At 42.3% G+C, this 21,090-nt stretch overlaps 1 long non-coding RNA gene across 1 annotated transcript; it reads left to right on the forward strand.

Moving 5' to 3' along the window:
- Positions 1-1,361: 1,361 nt before the first annotated feature.
- LOC119702577 lies at positions 1,362-20,644 on the forward strand. Its single transcript, XR_005257384.1, has 5 exons — positions 1,362-1,758; positions 11,969-12,145; positions 15,622-15,821; positions 17,635-17,910; positions 19,197-20,644. It is a non-coding gene; the product is annotated as an uncharacterized LOC119702577 (long non-coding RNA).
- Positions 20,645-21,090: the final 446 nt, after the last annotated feature.

The following is a 21,090-nucleotide window of genomic DNA, read 5'->3' on the forward strand; positions in this document are numbered from 1 at the left end:
AAAAGGAATACATCTAGAAAATAAGCTGCATAATGAGTGCCCAGATGTTGAAACTTCAGCACTGATTGTGCTTTTGGTCTCCACAGATCTAAAATGCAGAAACCAAATTCCAGTTTAGAGCTGATGCTTTCTGATGGTATCAGCTCTGGTATCAGCAGCAGTTAAAGAACATACTATTATGATTATTAAATTAATTATTCTTTTCCATTACATACTTCAAAGTGGCACCTAACAGGAGGAAGACTAGGGAAGAAATAAATACTGAAATGTGATAGCATGCATTTATATGATTTACCCACGGTCAGAAGTGAAAGCAGTAACCTGTTAAGTGTTTCTAGTTTTAATATACCTGAAGAAGGGACAGAATTACTCCCACTATGGAGCTATCTATGGCTGGTTTTGGTCATATGGAAATATGTAGCTTCTGTGCCCAGGGGTGATGGGACAAAATCTAGACTAGCTGTACTCCTCTATGTATGAGTAAACTGGCTGTATTTCTCTCTTATTCAGAGGATATTCATCTTGCTTTTTAATCTTAGAATATAAGCATGGCTAAATCTCAGAGAAAAGGCTTGAAAAAAACCCAGTAAATTTCTTTTTGTTATACTGCTTTGGACACCCTTTTATGAATAAAATGGCACGGCCAAGCGTGAAGTAACAAAGGAATTGTAAGCAGTGGCCAGCATGTGGGAAGTCAAAACTATCTACAGCTGAAAACGTTCTTATTAGAAATGAAGGGCAAACAGGAATATAATTTATTATTGCCTCTCTATGTGGCTTCAGAGATCACATAATCCAAAGTAAAAAATGGCATGCATATGTTCCCTAAGATATTCTTCACCATAGAGGGGCTATATATCAAAACCTTATTTCCTGGTAATGAATTTTAAATAAGTGCCCAGGGCATCAGGTCACTGATGTTTCCACTTTGCAAACTGGGTGGGCTATGAAAGCCCCTAGAGCCCTTCAAAGGCGCCTTAAAAAAAGATCCCAAGCTTTAACTGACCAAACTTTTCAAGAAAAATACCTGAAACAATTAGGAGAATGAAAACCAGGAGGTCAGATTACTTGGCCCATGGCTGAGGATTTACATAAATAGGCCTAACCTTTGACTTGAAAATAAAAGGTAAGTACAGAGACCTGACAGAACAGCAGGTCATTGGTATTTACTCTGTAAAGTACTGCCTCTGATGCTATGACAAAAATGCCAGGAATTCCACTGATCACTGTGTGCTGATAGGGCTCAAAGGTATGCAGGCAGCTAACAGAAACCCAGCCTACCTGACTGATCGAAACTGCATTACTCCCACGCATTTATAACCCGCAATCTGCGAGCGTGGGAAAGCGTGCAAGGCCTCAGACTAATTCCTCAGGAAAAAAAAAAAAAAGAAAAAGAGAAAGTTGCTGTCCTTGAACATTTTTTCATGGTAGTTACGGGCAACTTATAATAAAATTAACAAAAATTCTCTGAGTGAGCATCTTGAGACCTATTCTTCACAGTGTGTGCTGCTGTTCAAGAGACTACAGAGCTGGTGTTGCCCATGCAGGCTGAGATTGGTACCACATTCATCATCTTGGGACTTTGTCAAAGATGAGCTGTGCTTCGAGTGTTGAACTGGTAACCAGCTGTAGAAAGCCAGTCCCTGGTTTAACTGAGGGAACTCTAGACCGCAAACCTGCAGGAGAAATGCCATGCTGTGTGTTTGTGCTACATTTTGTCAAGCAATGGCTGTGTGCTCACAGATGAGAGAGGGAAAGGTGAGCAAAACAATTTTTTTTTCATTTTTAGTTCTAGTACAATAGCAAAGATGCTTTAGATATTTTTTTCTTTTCTACATGGATAGCAAAGAAAGAAGAACCCCTGTGAAAGTGGAAACAATAAGGGCAGAGTTTTTATGTTCATGTTTTATAGAGAGAGATTTGGTTTCCTGTTCCAGTTTGAGACACAAGCACACACCAAGTATCCTGCAGGCTGTTTCAAACTTGTTTCGCTAATTAATCAAAAGTGATCCATTACAGAAAACCTGCAGGAATGTCAGAGAGAGATGCTTCTGCTCTACTGTTTTTGACTTGCTTGTTGCAACAGAGGGGGAAGCTGTTAGTGCCTGTCTAGTAAATTATTGAAGGATGGTGTAAGAGAGCCTCCCGCCTTCCTCTTGAAGGGCCAGGGAGCCTGGGGCTAGCCAGCCACATGCTGCTTTCCCTGTCTGCTAGACCACTGTGGGGTTTTGGAGGGAGATGGAGGAACACCCCACAGCTGGATATTGATCACAAAAGACAGGCTGGCCCCATGCCCTGGGCACAGCCTGGCCAGGCCCCGGGATTGGAAAGCTGGGCAGGCAGTGCTGTAGCAGAAGGAGACAGTGGCCACCTGAAGATGGTCAAGCACAGTGTCCCAGCACCCATGTCTGACCAGCATGGCCAGGGTACCACTGGGCACAACTTTCTTTCCTCTCTGGCCAGCCAGCATGAACTCAAAGGGAAGTTAAAACCCTTTGAGGGACATCCTGTCTGGAGGGTGTTTGTGGTGACTACAGCCCCTTTGGTGTTAGTCCTGGTGCCCCCCCTAGCCAGCCTCAAGTGCCTCCTCCAGTGGATCCCACTGGCCCTGGTCTTCCTGGACAGAGCAGTAGCCAAATGGCCTGAGGTGTCACCTATCCAGTCCCTGTACTGTGCTGCCACACGCTCGATCTCTTGCATGCTGACCTGTATTGCCTGCCTTGCTCTCATCATCCGCTTCTGTTTGGCAGGCAGGCTGTTAAGGGCTGCATCTTTTCTGGAGTGCTATCCCTGCACAGTCCACTCACAGACTGCTCTTGAGTGCTCTCAGACTAGATTTTGGCCAGTGAGTTAGATTTTGTGGAATGCTGAACTTTGTACGCTTACCTTTACCAGTGGAGCACCAGACTGGCTGTACTCTTCTTCTGAGTCTCTTTTTATTAAGTGTCCAGTATATAAATCCTCTTTTCCCATTTTGCCATCCAAAACATGTTCTGGCTTCCTGTGAAATGCCTAAGGCCAGAACTGAATTCATCTTTATGTGATCTCTGATGGTAGGCGGCTTTTCCTTTATGGTGCTTGTGCCACTCCATTCTTGCAAAACCACAGGAAAATATTTAGTATGACAGGACTTTCAAACAGTGTGCTGCCATCTGCTTTCTTCAGATAATTATTTGCTTTTTTCACGATCACTGTTGAATGTGACATTCACCCTGACATTCTCTAGTGGCTGTTGAGCTCATGCACATGTAGCTTTTCCTTCAGTCTCTGCACCTAACGGAGCAATTCACCTTTCCAGCCCCTCTTTTAGCTTCTGCCTTGGAGGTAGAGCTAAGCTTTCACTCCCTACAAGAGCTGAATGGAATTTGTTGAGAGAGACTGTTGGAGCTGAACCTTGTTCCCAAAAACTCATCATCAGCCCCTTCAGTCTCCACCAATGTTGTTTTGCCCCCGACCAACAGGTGCCTCTCTCAGCAGATAAAAGCAAGAATTTCATAAAATTTTAACCCCAGGGAGACTTTTTCTTCCCCAGCTCTGTATTTGTTGAACATGTTACTTATTCCTCCACTCATCCACTTCCTGTGCTGCCTAATTAAGGTAAGACACTGGCCCTGTAAAACACAGATCAGCTCAACTTCCCTTCTTTTGCCTACAGATTTTCCCTCAGACCTAGCAAGACCACATTCTAGACCAGAAATTTGGGTACCTACATTCAAATGGAGATTAAGATGCCCTTATTTTTTGCTTAGGTTGGTTGTCTGTTCCACTCCAGGCACAGTGCTGTCCCCAGCTCTGCCAGAGGACTCCCTTGAGTGGTATCCCCTGACTCGCTCAGCACATGGTCTCCACACATTTGTAAACTCCTCCAGTGCCCTTGCGTAGCTCAGGCTCATTAGGCTGCTTCCCACTGCACAGAAGAGCTATTTCATATATTCACTCATAGCTGGAAAGCATAAACATTCAAAAGCAAAACATTACTCAAAGTCATAAGGATGGAAGGCTGCAGTTGTAAAATCTTGTGTAGAGAAGCCCATTTTCTCTTGTGAAGAGCTCTCAGGCAACATATCAAGCTTGTGTTTTGCTAGAGGAGGCATCAGCTGAAACAGCGGCAGCCAAAAGGCATTGATTCGTTTCATTTATTTTTAACTTTCCCATTGAAATGCCTGAGGGGGGAAAAAAAAAGGAAATCACTCCCTTGGAGAACCCTTCAGAGCTCTGGGAAAGATACCTGCTGCAATGTAGAAACAAGCTCGTTCAGGGAACAGCCAGGCCAAGCACTGCCCAGGGGGCTGCAGTTTGTTCTTTCCTAATCTATTTATTTTAACCATGAGCACAGCCACCTCTTTCAAAGGCTGTTGCCCTGGGTTTGTTTTTTGGTTTGGGGTGGGGTTTTTTTGGGGTTTTTTTTTAGATTTTTGTGGAGAGCTGAGCAGACTCCAGTCACAGGGGTGGAACGAGCAAGAGCAGGGAGAGCCTGAGCCTGGGCAGCCTGGGCTGCGTCAGCCAGCCGGTCACAAGGATGCCTGTCATGTGCTGCTGCTCCTCACACAAAGATCCCTTTCTTTCCATGCCCGGTGGGTTCTCCATCAATGAGAGGACCTTGTCCTAGGAACAGAAATCAAACGTCCGTAATTGCAGTGTCACTGATAAAACATGACTTCTTTACCAATTTGTGTGAGCACTTTGACCTCCTGCCTCAGTGCAGCAGACTTCGAAGATTCTTTTTTGTCTCTGACTCTTTTGAAGGCTGCGCTGGAAATATTGTAGGAAAGTTTATTTGGGGAGTATTTTTGATCCATCTCGAGCAAAAAGCTAAGCTCATGCACTTCAGTCAAAATTGCACTGAATTGTCTGGAGTGATTGCTAGCTCTAAAAAATAAAAATGGATTTCAGGTTATGGTTTATTTTTTGCTTAAATTTAGAGCTGCTTTTGCATGAATAACTAGTATTATGTATTTTCAACAAAAATGAGAGCTAAATTTCTGCTCCACACAGCTTCCATTCCTAAAAAAAGGTGAAAAACTTAAGAAGGTTGAAAAGAAAAAAAAATTCAGTGCTGAATAGCATGGCTGAGCAGCTGTCTTATTTTTTTCTTCCCTAAATTGGATTATTGCTATAACTGTTCTTTCTAAGTTAAGATCTCACTGGGGGAAGGAAGAAAGTTTCTAGGTTTCTCAGCAGGAAAGTCTTTAACAAGAAGTTAATGTAGGATAATGAAGGGGTCAGGAAAATTGTAAGCATGAAGGGATAGTCCAGAAGGCTCTGCAGAGAGGAGTACAAATAAAGATATTAAGGAGGAGGGGAAATGTGCAGCAACTCTTTTGAATTTTAACCAAGCTCTTCATGCCACAGCACATCACCCTGGCCACAGCAATCAGCAGCACCCATGGTCAGTGTCCCAAGTTGTCACAGAAAAGGGAAATTTCTTGTTCTCATGTTCTTTAAAGGAAAACACCTTACAAGTGACAGGATTTAAAGTCTAGAAGATACATAGGAAGACAATTCTGTTTAAACACAAAGCTGAACTGAAAATGGAGAGAAGCAGATATTTTTTGGGATTCTGACAATTATGCTTTAAGTTTCTAACATTTAACTCCAACAGGGAAATAGAACAAATTAACTGGGTTAGCAGACCACTTAGATTTGCTGTTGTTTTTCAGTCAATAGGTCACTTCCCTGGGTTAAGGGTTGTGCTCTGCCAAGCAGCAGGATTTTCTAGCTGATGCTGTATTGATGAGAAAATAACTCTCGGATTCAATGGTGCCATAGGTCATCAATAAAATAAGAAATTCTTATGTTCTTCAATACTGCAAAATTTCTGCCTTTAATATTTTTAGAGTACTATGTTATTTTTTCAAATATACTAGATTTTTTTTCAAATATATTAGAAACCCATCTCAGCCAATTTTTTTTTGCAAGTGACTTTATAGACATTATCTTCTGAATTCCCCTTGAGATGCTGTGTACTAACTGTGCTGATAGCTAATTCAGGTTTATTAAATAGAGTGGGATTTTGCCAGTTAGGTCCCTTTAGGGTCAGGCTTGGACACTCAGAAGTGTTAAGGCCATGGCAACTACTTCATCATGCAGATGTAGGTACCACTGTGGTCTCTATAGTTGTGTTTGCACTGATACCCCTAACAGTGAAATAACTTGCCAGCTTTAAACACTGCTTACGATGGGTGAGAGTAGCACTGAGTTCCATGAACAGATCTGTTGCTGAACAGCATCGTTAGCAACAGAAAAAATGTTATCTCATCTACCAATTTCAGGAGATTTTATTGTTCCCAGATAGGATAAGAAGATTCCACATTCCTTATTTCAGAAAGAAGTGTTTTTTATCTGAGAAATATCCTCACTTCTCAAAAACAGATGTCACAGGCTAAAATACTTAAATACTGAGGAAAATGACTGCTCTCCCCTTTCCTTTTGCCCTCAGCAAAAATGAAATCTCGGCTAGCTACTGGCATTTTTTTAGGAATTATGCCTGCTCAGATATTTTTTTATATATTGCTGCAACTATTTTTTCCTGATTCCTGCAGAAATGAGGCTTATGCAATCCTGCTGCGTGCGCTTGTATCTTCGTCACTTCCACACCCCCGAAATCTTTTGAACCTATTGACAAATTTCAACCCATTGATCTCTCAAAGAAAATCAAGTTCCTACAAGCTTTGCGAAAAGAACCTGCTCACAGAGAGGCTGGCTGCAGTGTGAACAGGCACCATTTCAGAAAGAGGAAAACCCACTTTTAGGAAAAGTGTTTATTTATAGACACCTGTCCATGGGGAGCATTTCAGGGAAAGCTGTTTCCTTCCTTGAACTGCAGTCAATTTAGTTTGAGGCTCTGGTCTTTCAGCAGCCAGGCTTCAATGTACTGATCTCCACAGCATGTGGGGATACTGATTTGCAGTAATGATTTACCACCTTTACTGCATTTAAAGCAAATGATTTTAAAAAACCACCTAATTTTCCATTTTCTCTCCTTTTTTTCCCCTTCCTTTTGGTTAAGAACCAAAAACTGCCCAATAGCCTGTATCTTAAGACCAAGACATTATACCCATCACCCTAGAAGTCAACCCTTGACCTTTAACACTGTCACTTTTCTCTGTGGATTCTCTGAGGTTAAAGTTACAGAATTGCTGAAACAGATAACAGAGTGCAGAAGGCTGAAAAGTGACTGGGACGAACCTCCAGGGACAAAGTTAATCTGTTGGAGCATTTCCTGTGTGTACTTTGAAACCTCTCAATTTAACTTGATCAAAGCATGAGCCGACACGTTTCAGCTCCCTACTGAACAAACAAATTTGCTGCTTATCGTTGTGTCCACCTCAGCCTTTAATTTACTTTACTTAGTAAGCCAGTACATGTTAAATGAACAACCTGGTTACTACAAATGCTGGGTGCTGGTCTCCAAAAAAAGGCTGCAGCTTCCCTGACATTATTTAGCTCAGCACATCAAAGACCCTGTTTTTCACCACAATCTCAATGCGAAAGGACCACAGCTAGTGTGGTCAACAGAGGCCTCTTAGGGACCACTAGATCCATCAGCATCCATTGGCTTATATTTCAATATCTTGGGATTCTACTTTTCTTTTTCATTAATTCCCACAAGATATAGGTGGACCAAGAAAATAAATGGTGGTACTTTCAAAACACATTGGTTAAATCACATTAACACTTTTCAAAGCACATATGGATTAACAGCTCCTATAAACATCACTTTTTTAAATCAAAAGCAGTAACTAATACTTTTTTAAAATGTTCTGGTAGTTGGGAATTTTTTCCCCAAAAAATATCTTTAGTCAAGTTAATAATAACAATAGTAAAGACTAGTGTGAGGTGTTGCCTGAAGGGAGCATGGCCAGACATGATAATGAGCTAAAGTGGCTGCTTTCTGTTTTTAAACCAAAACAACTTGGCAAGTGTTTTTAAACCAAGTCTGAAGTATTTTCATTGTTTTCCACTTACTTAAATCCACTGGCCCATATTTTCCAGCATATTTGCCTTTCCTTATTCTCAGAGAAATTGAGTCCAATGATTTTTAACTGTTCTTCAGTGCTTCTCTGTGGCAGTAGAACCCCTAAACTAGGAAATTACTCCTGTCCCTCCAGGGTGTAGGTTTCTGTGTCCATCATGCAAATATTGGAATATCCTGGGCTAGAGGAAACAATCAGTCAATAAACCAACCTCTTAATCCAGCCTTCCTCCCAGAGCAATGCTGGAAGGGAATTTCACTTGATACAGGTAGGTACAGATATAACCTACTCTTCATCCAAACAATGGTTGCCTTTGGCAGCTTCTTTCCTTCTTTCAAGTAAAACTGTCTTCTTAAAATATTCTGCAAGCTCAGATATTAACCACAATCAGTTTTTATTCTACTTCTGCGTTCATCACTCATTGAAAATGCAAAATACCTAGGCAATGTAAGCAATGATGGAAAATTTCTAAAAAAGTGCAGTGCAGTGACACGTCTCCTCTTGGAATTAATGGGACACCTGGGATGCTCTCCTGAACAATTCCCTCAGTGTCATTCAGAGACTTGTGAGCATCTCTGTAAGAAATGACAGGGCAGCCAGCCACATGGCAGTGTCTGCTGACACAGATCAGCCTCCACAAGAAATTCAATAATAAATGTATTGTGCCTTTCCCCATAATACCCACAAACCTGTTGAGTTTAGGGGTTTGTGAAGCTTGCAGGTGATCTTTTGGTTTTGCTGGCATATAAGACTCTTTCAATTCCACAGGGTTCCTTCCCAATGTGGACTTGCACTGATTACTCTCTTTCTCCATGTTATTAATTTAAACAAGTTAAGCAACTTATTTTTCCACCTAAGTGAAAACTGTGCCAGACATAGAAAACTACTTGCCCAAAAGAAGAGTTATTACTAATAAATGATCTGCATTTTGGGGTTAGCTTTAATGAATTAGCTGTAATTATTGCAAGATAATACAAGATTTATCATTTTGCCAACCTGGTTTCAAACTTGTCTAAGGAAATCTAATTGTAACTAGTTGCCATTTTCAGGAACAAATTTAGGCAGCAGAGTTGGCTGGGTAATCTTTCCATGCTTCTCTGGCATGAAGCTGAACTCTAAAATATTCTCCAAATAGGGAAAAGAGCAAGTTTATTCTGGACTAGGTGGTAGCCTGGTGCTTGTTTTTCACATTGGGGTTATTGGAGAAACAGATTTAAACCCTTCCTTGGCTTGATCTGGGTTTCTCATGCCAGGAGGGATTCCCCTGACACCACTCCATCAGCTGCTCTGTGATGGCTCTCCTTAAATGGGTCTGGCCATGGAAGTTGCTTGTGCTCCTCCAAGAGATGTTGTCAGTGTGGGTTTGAGCACTGCTCCAGGATGAGGGACACTCGGATGCTTGTTCCTGAGCCAAGTATTTTTTTATTTATAACAAGTGGAAACTTCTCCAGTGGGTGGGCTTGGAGAAGATGCTTTTTCCTTTCTATCAAATGACTCTGGTCAGGAGAACACCTAATCCTGAAATTGAAATCTCTACATCAGCAGCCTTGACATGTATTGTCTCCTAGAGTGACACAAGCTGGTTTTTATACCAAAAGTTTTGTTTTAACATCTATATTTCCAAAAGATTCTCTATTTTTTAACAAGTTCACATTTTGTAAAAAAAAAAAAAAAAAAAAAAAAAAAAAAGATATTTTACAGAAATTTCCATAGCAGCTGTAGAGAATAGGAGGTCAAAGGACTGGCTCCTTGGGCTGCTCTGTGGACCCTCTCACTCAGCCCTCAAAAAAAGGTCAATCCTTTGACTCCCCTTCTCATCCCAGCTGGTCTTGGCACAATTAATCATAGAACACCACAGCTGATGCTGCCTGGAACATGCTGCTAAGGGCTGCAAATGCTCTTGCAGGTATTCCTGTCTGTACTGAATCAGCCAAACAAGTCAGGGCCCTTAAATGAGCAGGGCTGCATGGAGGCCAGCAGCCCAGAGGTGACCTGTCCCATGTGTGGAGCCCTTACAGAGCTAGAAATGGTTTTTAAAAGCAGAATGGAAACAAATTATTTAAAATCCCCCACAAAAGAGTCACCGTCAGCTGCTCAGGTGTACTGGAGGCCCTGTCTCAATGGAAGTCTGGTTGGATGGTTGGGAAGTAAATTCCCACACACCCCTGGTTACCTCCCCTACGAGCCAGGATCTGTCAGCCTTGCATGCTCTTTGGTCCTCCTCTTCTGGATGAATATTAGTTATACTTTTCTAGGCAGTTTTGTGGGTGGATAGAGACAAAGGAGAAAATAGACAGGAGAAAAAAAATCTCTATTTATGTGACAAGGCCACCTGCTCATGTCTTCTCAGGGTGGTGGCCTCATTGTGTGTACTGCTTCTCTTTTCCTCTACAGACAGCGAGTGTTCCCCACATCTGCAATTTTCCAACCATGAGTAATTTTAAATTCAAACACCAGTTTTAGCCTTCAAAAATTAATCTTTGCAAAGCATCTATGTCAGGAAAACTGCTGTCCATTAGTAGGAAATTATTCAGAAAAAGGAAGACAATTTGCTTATTTATGTAAGAAACTGCTGTACAACTAAATACAGATATAGGTCAGTAAAATAAGTTCTTTGATCTATTGCCACAAGAAATCAGTGTAAATATGTTTCCTGATAAGAGCTGCTATGGCATAATTGCATTTTACAAACTGTGTAGTGTGCTATTACTCAGGAAATATGTTCACTGATATACATGTCTCCACTCAGCCTCATGGCTGAAAGGTTTGCTTTTTTTCTTATTTACAGTTCTTGCACATTTTTAATAAGGTGATTAAACTCATGAAGGCATGGAAGAGAGTACAAATAGGGAAGATTGATTCTAGAGCATACACAACCACTATTGAAATAGACACCAGTTGATTGTTTTCAAACATATGTATGTTAGTGGCATTTGAGATTAAACTGCAAGGCAAATATTAGGAGGGATTAATTTATACTGTCAACTATGACTGTTCTGGGCTTCATCCTTTTGCTAGAATAGCTGAGAGCACAACTCCATCACAGCTGTAAAAAGGCTTGTTCTTCATGGAGTTTTGTCCTGTTTGGGGAGAACAGTGCTCACTGTAGAAATTGAGCCCCCCCAGAGCTTGCTCAAGCTGTTCACTGAATGCTGGTGGTACTGAATGCTCACCAGGTCCTCACCTTAGGGCAGATTTACCCTGGGCTTTAGTGGGATTGCTGATATGGAAGATGGGAATGATCATAGCACTGTTAGAACTCCAACCGTGATTCCCTATTTACTAGGGATGCTGCCATAATAACGAAAGGTTTCCAGGTAACTCCTTTGTGAACCTACCTGAGCAATGCCTGCTGGATAGAAATTGTTCAGCCAGGCAGGACTGAGCTTATTAAACATTGTCTCAGCATGAAAATATGTATATGAGTCTACAGGTTTAAGCAAAGCCATCTCATCAGATTTAATATGGGGGATATGAAAAGACCATTGTTAAAAACAAGAGTGTCAGGGAAGTGGTTGCAGTAGTATTTCTTTGTTTTGGAGAGCACATGGTTGAGCTACCAGAAGCAGAACACTGCAGCAGGGTAGGAAGAGCAGGAGTGCATCTCTGCTCTCCGGCTACAGAGGCTGCGATTTGACTACTTGTGGGCTGCTATAAAGTCCCATTTTGCCTAGGCATGGTATTCATGACAGGGTAAACAATCCCCTTCAGGCTCCAGTGGGATGTCAGCCATCCTCATGGTCTGTAGTGGGCAGCAGTGGAAAAAACAGTGGGTCATTCCCGAGAGAGAGGATGTGGTTCTGGGTTCATGGCCAGAGTGGGAGGCGATTCCCGCATCCTGCCTTTTCACTGGGTTCTGGAGCCAAACGTGCTGCTCTGCACATCGTGTTCTTGTCATAGAAAAACAATTTCTACAGCTGTCTTCCCAGCAACAGCTTCAGGACAAGACCTTCCTGGGATAGCCTGGGGAAAGCTCTTGCTTTTTCTTACAGGAGGTGCAATAGGCAGTCACGTGGAGGACAGCCTGAAATCACAATGAAAATGAAATCTGATTTGTCATTGCCTGCTCATTTTGGAGGAGTAATGGGAGCCATCACCATCGCTTGGGATTTTTTAAGTGACCTTTGTGCTGTTCCATGATTTTACTGCTCCTGACCTCTCTCCTTGAGGTATCTCCTTTCAATTTTTTGGGAACCAGTATCTTTGTGTGATTGTGAAATGGTTCAGTAATAATTGCCTTCCTTCTTAATTCACTTGGAGATTGACTGGTGGGAAGTGTTTGGTGGGACATTCTAAGTTCCTGATGGCATGGCAGTTCAGACTGTGAACAGGTTCTGCAAAGCTAGAAATAGTTGTTGCTGATGTCTTGTTGTGATTGTAACTCCCAGAGTATGCAGAAAAACCTTCTCCTTAGAGATATGCAGGATTGTCATTGCCATAGTTGTTAAAAATTTGGCTTTATCTTTTTCTTTCCTAATATTTTTTTAACCTTTTAAAATATGTTGGAATATTGAATAAGATAGGCAAAATCTATAAAAGAATGTATTAGGAATATATTGTAAGAAGATACCAGAAAACAACAACATTCATGTTGCACACAAAGTCTCAATTTGGCTGCTTTGGGACAGTACAGTCTCTAATTACATGAACAAATATCATTTTTGAAGTCATATTATATAAAAGTATTGACTACTTAAAACCTTAGACAAACATGAAAGTCCCACCAGTTATGTTACCCTTGCTCTGCTTTGTCGCCCTTGTGGGTATGACACTCATTTTCTACAACAGTTCACTGACAGTACGGGGGGGTTGCTTTGAGTTCAAATGTTCCTGACTCCAGTGCTTTCCTGAACAGGGGTAGAAGCACTAGAATTTTGACAGGCTTTCCTCACTCAAGCCCATGAATATTGCTAGCAGGGGCCATAGCTGGAGAGCCGAGAACCTTGGCTGGGAGGAGGATGTCCCATTGCTGTGTATTAGAAGAGCAGGGCTTATCTTTTTCAGATTTCTGAAGAGAAGTCTGTAGGGATTTCAGAAGATATGTAAAAGGGATGTAAAATGGGAGATGTAAAAGAGGAATAGTCTGACCCAGGCAGGAAATTGTTTTTCCCGCCTGTGTGAGGGCATCTGACTTGAGTCATCTCACTTAGGGGTGAGAAAGTTAAAGCTCTGGATGCTAAAAGATAAGGCTATTGATAAGATACTTGAAAAACATGAAAAGAAATTATGTGTCTCCTTCAGACATGCATCAGGCTTTTCCTCAATCTCTTCCCCAGCAGTATTACATGGAGAAATGCTTCTTTCTGTACAAGAACTTTTCTAGTGGTTAAAGACATTAATGAAGTCTGAGACAGACCTTTAAGTCTTGTTTCTTGACGGCTCCTAATAGACTTCATGAACTCAATGACACAGTTTTACGTCCCTGAACTTCACCATATTTCTCTGTAAGACAGCCTTCTGCTTTCAGTGTTAGATACCTCACATAGCCTTGTGAGGACAGACTTCATATAAAGCCAGCAAAGATTTGCTGGGGGAAAATAATGTGTGCTGTAATCATAACATCTTAGAGTTATTATCTTTTGCCATTAAAAGCATTGTACTTTGGCATGTGAGAAAGGGAAGAAGGAAAGATGCTCATTAGCAGCTTCCTTCCTCAGGCTCTGAGCTTCCAGGGGCTCCTCTCTGAGAAGTGTGAGCACAGCTGCAGTCCCACAGCAGCCTCAGCTGATGGAACAGCTGCCTCTGCAGTGCAGTGCCATCATCTGCCCCTCTCCTTCAGCCCCATCTATTCCCTCCATTCCCTGCACTGGCCTGGATGTTCTCTGCTCCTTTGTGGAGCCATTTTAAGGTGTTAATGTGGAAGAAAGCTGCCTGTGACCTTTTGTTTGTGGAGATAAGGAAGGCTCTGAGGTGTGGCAGGACACTCAAGGTGCCCCAAGGTTCTTCAGAAGAGCAGGGTGGTGGGACAGGACAGCAGAAGTGGCTGTGGTGGCCAGAAGACACAGTGACTGAGGCTGCCAAGGAGCCACAGCCTTTCCCTTCAAGCCAGAGCTTCCTGGTGTGATGGAAGCTCCTGCTGAGACTGCCTGGCTTCCTTAGAGCCTCGCAAACACCAGTGTTGCCCTGACTGCCAGGGAAGTGCAAGAATGAAGAGGAGAAAGGAGAGGGATGAGGGTACTGTAAGATGGGACTACAATCAAGATTTACTTTAAGAGAGAGAAAAAGGAGTCTGAAAGTACCATAGAGAAAATGCTATTTCATGGCTCTGCAAAGTTGACCAGACTGGGGTTATTAGAAGTTTTCTGGATATACCATTTTCCCACAGTAGAAAATGCCAGATTTGCTCACCTCTTAAACTCTGCAAAAAAATTCTGGTCCTTCTTCCCTCCCTCAAAAAGGATGAAGTCAAATTAACAAAGGTTGAGAGAAGGGCAGCAAGGATGAGTGAAGGTACAGGGGACCTCAACATTTTCTAAGGGGAGAGGCAAAACAGAATAATGACCCTGGAGTCTAGAAAAGAGACTTGGCAAGGGCAGAGAGGGGCTGTAGGTTTGTGGTCCTTCATGGGATCATCAATTATGTGGTTGATGGGTAAGAAGAAAGTGACGAAAGGGTTGTTTCACTATTACTTGCTAAAAAGGGGGGTGAACACCCTGACAAGTTACAAAGATAGGATGATTTAGGTTGAAAGGAATGCCTAGACATAATCTGGTCCAAACCTCTCTCTAAGTACCTTCAGCTTAGCTCAGGATTTGTCTTCCTTGGTTTTGAATGTAGGATGCAGATCCTACAACCTCTCTGGGCAGCCTCTTCTAGTGTTATCTGACTGAAGACCTGAAGCAAATTAAGAAAGTGGATCAATGCATAAATCAGATCATTGGATGTGTTTTACTCATAGGATGCTATAGAGTGGAAATTACTGAATTACTTCCTAAGATGACCAAAACACAAAATGAAAAATGCTTCCTAGGCTACTAAAACTGTAAGCACAACATCTGGCTTGAGGCAGCAGGTTGAGGAATCAGCATGAGTCCCACCACAATTTATTTGTCCTCCTCTGCCCTAAGACACCTACTATTGACCACTGTCAAAGGTCAGGTGTTGGTTTTGAAGGGCCTCTGGTCCACCCAGCATCATGGTCTTTGGTCTGATCAGTGGGTGACCCAAGCCTGCCAACACATCAAGCAGGTGAAAATGCTGCTCTTAATGCTGCCTTCCGCTTTCACAGGACAGCTGCCCAGGCAGGTTCAGACCTATTTCCATCAAGCATTAAAAGTTGGTTTCATAACATGTATTTTTCTGTCAAACTTTGTGAATAAAACAGTGCAGGAAGATGTCGTGACTAACGCGAAGCCTTTTATTCAGGCAGCAGATGAAGTGGGTTAGTTTTAGAAAGGAGTAGGAGTCAGAAGAACATTCAGCTTAAGCAGACAGACCAACCCTGGTTAAACTGAAGGGAAAAGCAGTGACACTAGGCCCTGCATATCTGATGTGAAAGACTAGGAATACAATACTGGATTTATTATTCAGGTTATACATTATCCCAGAAAACTGTGGTTTTATAGTGGTGACATCTGACCGCTTGCTATCAAGAGATAACTTGAAAGTGCTGCATGATAGGAAAGCTGTTCTTTTCTTGTTGCAGTTATTTTTATTGACAAGCTTTCAGACACCATGAAAGAGTCCACTGGTACTCAGCAACAAAATACTGTTCACAGCCAGCCAGAGCAAGATTGAAGGCATGAAAAACAAAGCAAATGAATACCCTGCTGCCTCTCTGCACACATAGCTGCTTGTTCAGCCTTAAAAACAAGTAAATAAAACTCATGATGTTTGGATTCAGAGGTAAGATGATTCCTCAGTGCAGGAATGTCTCTCATTTGTTGGATGAAATGTGCAGCATCTTGCAGGAGAGGTGCTTCTTTCTGCAGTGTGTCATGTGCAGCAGAGCCCCCTCACTCTCACATCAGACCCCTCCTTTCCCACTCACGGGAGCTGATAATCTCTTTGTTGCAGAAACATTAATTGATTGCTTGGGGGGGGAAATACATTGAGAAGGAATGCAATACTTTATTTATAGGTTAGTTGTTGCTTTTCCTCCTGTAAATTGCCTTTACTTCTGCTGGTTGATTGTTAAGGAGAGCAATGCTGTGATCACAGGCAAAGGCTTTCTGGTGTCTCTGTTTTCTTGCTCTAATTTCTGCTGTTCCCCTGCCGAGCTCAGCTGCCAAGGGAAGTTCTGCACCAGCTATAGTGGTGTCCAGAACTCCGAATGGCATAAACCAGGCAGGTCCCAGGCAGGGGATAAGCCACAGGTCCTGTGACAGGCGCAGTGCTTGTATCTGCAGCTCCATCTCCAGAGGCTTAGTGTTGCCAGGAGTATCATGGCTGAGACGTGGTGGATGGGCAGGTGGAGTGAGCTCAGCCAGGTGTCATCACGGACACCAGCTGTGCCAGATCACCCAGTGTCTGAGCCTATGAGCAAAATGATACCCTCATTTCCCCTCCACATGGGCTTGCAGGAAAGGAGGAAGCCTAATCTGTGTACAGTAGGGCTCCACCTCAGATGAGCAGCTCTGGAGCCAGGATTTGTCCTGGATGGCAAAGGAAGGGCAAGGTGGATGCCCAAGTCTGCACATGGCAAAGACGGGGAGACAATGAACATGCAAATTATTTTGTTTTTTGTATCTTACCCAAGCCTTTATTTTTAGGGATCTCAGTTAGAACAAGAGAAATAGCAAAGCTTTTAGTAAGATCAGTTTCTCTAATGACTCACCAAGTGCTACAAAGTCAAAACAGGTTGCTTCTGCTTGAAAGGTATAAAACATGTCATTTTATGGTTACTGTACAAAACACTGCATATATGCATGCAAGGGAACATTTTAAAATCTCATCGACCTTTTTTCTTGCTCAGCTAGAGGCTCCTTTCTCCTGTTCTTTTATTCGTGTGTCATGATTTGTATTAAGCATTATTGCTCTAGCAATTAAGCAAATTTCCTCGCTGCACTCTGCCAGTCAGAGTGCTGCTTCTTAATACTCCCAAAAGAAAGGAGGAATTAAGTTGCTGTACCAGTGTCCCAAAACAGTTCCTTTTGCAGTCCACTAGAGTCTTTTCATTGGTGTTAGAAGGGGCATCAAGTTCTGTGAGCCCTGGGGAATGAGTAATACCTGCATCTGACCTCCAGTAAAGACCTGCAAGTCCATCAAATGTCTGTTACATAATGCTATTTTCAACAACATTAATACACCTACATTTCTTTAATGTCTTTCATTCCAAATGAAATTTCACCACCATAGTGGAAAATGTGCCTTTACTGTTGTAATTACAGAAGATTTGACAAGAAAAATATCCCTTTCAGCAAAGGCTGACAGAAAAACAAAATTCCAAGGAAACAAAATATTGTGTAATGCAATTAGAGATTTTTTGCAAAAAACTTTTGAGGGAAATACTCTGATTTCTTCAGAAAAAAAGGCAGCCATTTTAGGATTTTCCATTAGTTTCTTAATCTCTCTGCCCATTTAAAAGTTTTTTTAAAAATTTTATTTGATGGAACTGGAAGCATCCAGAATTACCCAGGCCCCTAGAGGATATAAATAGTAGCATGTGGTATTTCCTTGGGTGGAGAATAATTCTTTTGCATCACATTCCTTTTGCAAGTTATGGGACACCTCTGCTACAGCAGCTGATGACTGCTGACGTGGCTGATCCACACCAAAGTCCCACTTCCACAGCAGCAACTCTACCCAGGCCCCCACGGCTGGCATGGAGCCCACCTGAGCGTGAGCTGCAGACAAAAGATGCTCAAGACATCCCTGCATTGTTTTTAGACCTGCCTGAAATGGACTCTGAAAGGAGTTTATCTGATCAGTAAAAGCAGCAATGTATACAAGAAATAGCTCACATCTTTGAGATCCTTGGTTTCTTTGTACAAAGGTAAGTTACAAAATCCCTGGTAGGACTCTGCAGGTGAAATGGTCTTTTTTCTCCCCTTCCTTTCTGCTGGGGAATTGTGCCAACTGGTTGCTCAGGGAATTTGTCCTTCTTAGCATGCTGGTTTCAGGATGAGGATTTCTTGCTGAAGACTGTCTTGAGGATGGGGATGAAGTAAAAATTTAACCACACTCTTCCCTTGCAACACTGGCTTCACAAGAGCACTTCCCCTTCCTGGGCCATGGGGAGGTGTTATAAAAACAGGTGGAGGTGCATCACTCCCATATGGAACTGTGGACAACATCAGATTCTGTGGGGTTTTTTTCTACACTGTTGATCTGTGACCTGCACAAACTGTTAGAAAAACGGAAAGAGTTAAATGTGATAGCTTTTGGGAGTGCCTTCCCAGCTTGGTGCAGGTATTTCCTGCCTGACAGCTCAAAAATGGTAATTCATGAAATAGGATGCACAGTTCTTTCTGCTCTCTGCTCATTGGAAAATCAGCGATGACAGACGTGATCTCCAGAGTGGCTGTTCTGTGCCTTGCCATGCCTCTGGCCTTCTCCCAAGCAAGAGGGTTTGGTGCTGGGACACATCTCCAGGGCCCAGCCACACATTGTAGGGGCAGAAGGAAGAGCTTTGAATGGCCTTTTGACCCTCTAGTCCCTAATCCTATTTACATCCTCATGTGTCAGAGAAACCTTTGACTAAAGTGGTCTTCGAGTTCTGGGAGAAATGTGCTGATCTAGGTCTTGTGCAATGGACTGGGGACAACCCCAGCAGGGAGGAGTTTTACAGCAGGGTGATGGAAAGGTGGGCTTGTTGACCATGGATGGCTGACTTGCACCCCAAACTTCCCAGGATTGGCCCAGTAACTGCTCTAGGCTCTTGCAAACGTGGCTTGCATGTCCTTCTCCAGGACTACTGAGCTGCTCTGCTTCTTCAAGATCTTTAAATTTGGGTTTCCCCACAGCCAGACCTTTCTCAAGCTGCCTAGCTTTTTTTTCCTAGTACACCCACATAATTACTCCAGCACAAAGAGTGGGCTTGTGAAGCAGCAGCATTTTAAAAACCACAAACTCTGATCTCAAGGCAATCTTTCCCTCCCACTTCCTCCCCCTTCAAGCAGGGGTGTCAGCCGTGCTGTTTCTTTCAAACTTTCTCTGAGTCATCTCATCAGGCAGCTTGTAAATACTTGAATGCATCCATCAATGTCAAGTCAAAGTAAGTAAGTAGCAGCACATGCTGTGCAATGGACTTTCCCTTGATCACATTCCTCTCATTTTCAGGGATGCAGAGAATTTAGGGGTGACCTTATCTTCCTGTACCATCAGCATACATACAGAGATGTCATCAAAGATGTCTCATCATGAGAACAAGACACCAGAAATAAGGTGAGCTGCTTAAATTCAAGAAGGCTTCAAGTCTTCTGAAACTCCCACTACTGTATTATCCAGAGTGGAATGCCTTCATGTGAGATACTCCATTCATTTCATCCTAAACCTAAGAAATTTGAGGAGCTGCATTACCAGCATGCCTTTTGAGAATTTGAGAATGTGTCATTGCTAACCATTTTGGACCAGCTGGTCACAGCATTATGAACTGTTGCTAGAAAAATATTATGTTTTCATATTACAAGGGTGTAATTTGCTGTGTCATCGTTGCGTACTAAAATCTAAAAGGCAGAATGTGATTCAGAGGGTGCATGGAACACAAACCACCTCCTCAGAAGGCAAAAATCTCTGCTGAGGAGCAGCAATGCTCCCAAGTATGACTGATAAACATGTGAGTCTTGTCGTGAGCTAAATGGCAAAATATGGACCCTGCACCAAGGCTTTGCCCAGTACAGTGCATAATTCTCTGGTTTGTCTGCAAGCAGGCTGGTTTATGGCAATGAAATCATGGCAGTGGGAAGAAAGGAAAAGTCTTGCAAAAGTTCTGAGTTATTCCCTCCAGATGGCTTGGAAAGAAGGTCTGGTGTCATCATGATATTTGCCTAATAACCCTGAAATGATCAGTTGAGGCGGATGAGTGTACTCTCAAACAAGTATGTGTGTGGAAATGTGCTCCTCCCCAGCCCTTCCACCCAGACAGGTTGGTTATGTGTGAAAATTACATTATGAGCCAGAAACTCAAGCTCAGTGCTACCTTATGGAGTAGACTGGGGGGAAATTGTCTGAGTAAGAAGAATATTATACTGCAAAATGGAAGGGAAGATGTTCTGAGCATACTCTTCCTCCTCTCTGCTCCAGCCCCCAGTGAGAGCTGAGCACCAGTTCAGCTGTGAGGGGCATGTCACTCGTACCGGCTTTGCTTTTAAACATAAGGCACGGAGATCTCTCTCTAAATTCAGTGGCCTGTCAAAGTAAGATACTGATTAAGGTGAGTACAGACAGTAGAACTGATCCACAAGAAATTTTTCCCTACCATCACCAAGGGACATTTCAAGGGTTGCCCTTCCCTCTTTTTTCCCAGGGAGTGCAAGTTGAAAATCAGGATAATTGCACAGCAAAAATGCTTTCCATCTCACTCCTTTATTTACTTTTTTTTCATTATTTCCTTCCACTCCCAGGTGAAGGAATGTAGGCTGTTTGAAGACCTGATCTGCTCGGGTGGGGCATTAACTTAATTTGAAGCATTGCTGAATATTTAGTCATGTTCTGTAGGAGTATTAGAATCAGAAAATTCTTGGATTCCTAACAAACTCTGCACATGTGCATGATCTCCAGAAAGAGAACAAGTGTTTAAAAACAAGGCTCTGTACACAATTCTGAAGTAATTTAAATATAAGATATATATATGTGTATATATATATAATTTAAGTTAAAAACATCTTGCAGTACTACATTACTGACAGCTGAAAGTCAGACACCAACTGTGATGGCATAGATCTGTAACGTGCTTTCAGAAAAATTACTAACTGGTATAAATCTGATTTTAAAATAAAGATAGCACAAAGAGAAATTTGAGTTAATTTAAATAGGAGCATGCCATGTACAAAGAGAAATCTCTTTCAAATGGTCAAACTGGTCAACCAACAGCGGTTTGTGAAGGTAGCTCTCTTATTTTTAAATCCATTAACTTGTGCTGTGGCATGTGGCACCTTGCTTTTGTGACTTGTATCTTGAAATCAGGACACTTCCCGAGTCTGTTAAGAGCTGTAGCAAGATTCTCTTCTCTAAA

The sequence above is a fragment of the Motacilla alba genome, chromosome 1 (assembly GCF_015832195.1).
Source record: "Motacilla alba alba isolate MOTALB_02 chromosome 1, Motacilla_alba_V1.0_pri, whole genome shotgun sequence".
Taxonomy (NCBI): domain Eukaryota; kingdom Metazoa; phylum Chordata; class Aves; order Passeriformes; family Motacillidae; genus Motacilla; species Motacilla alba.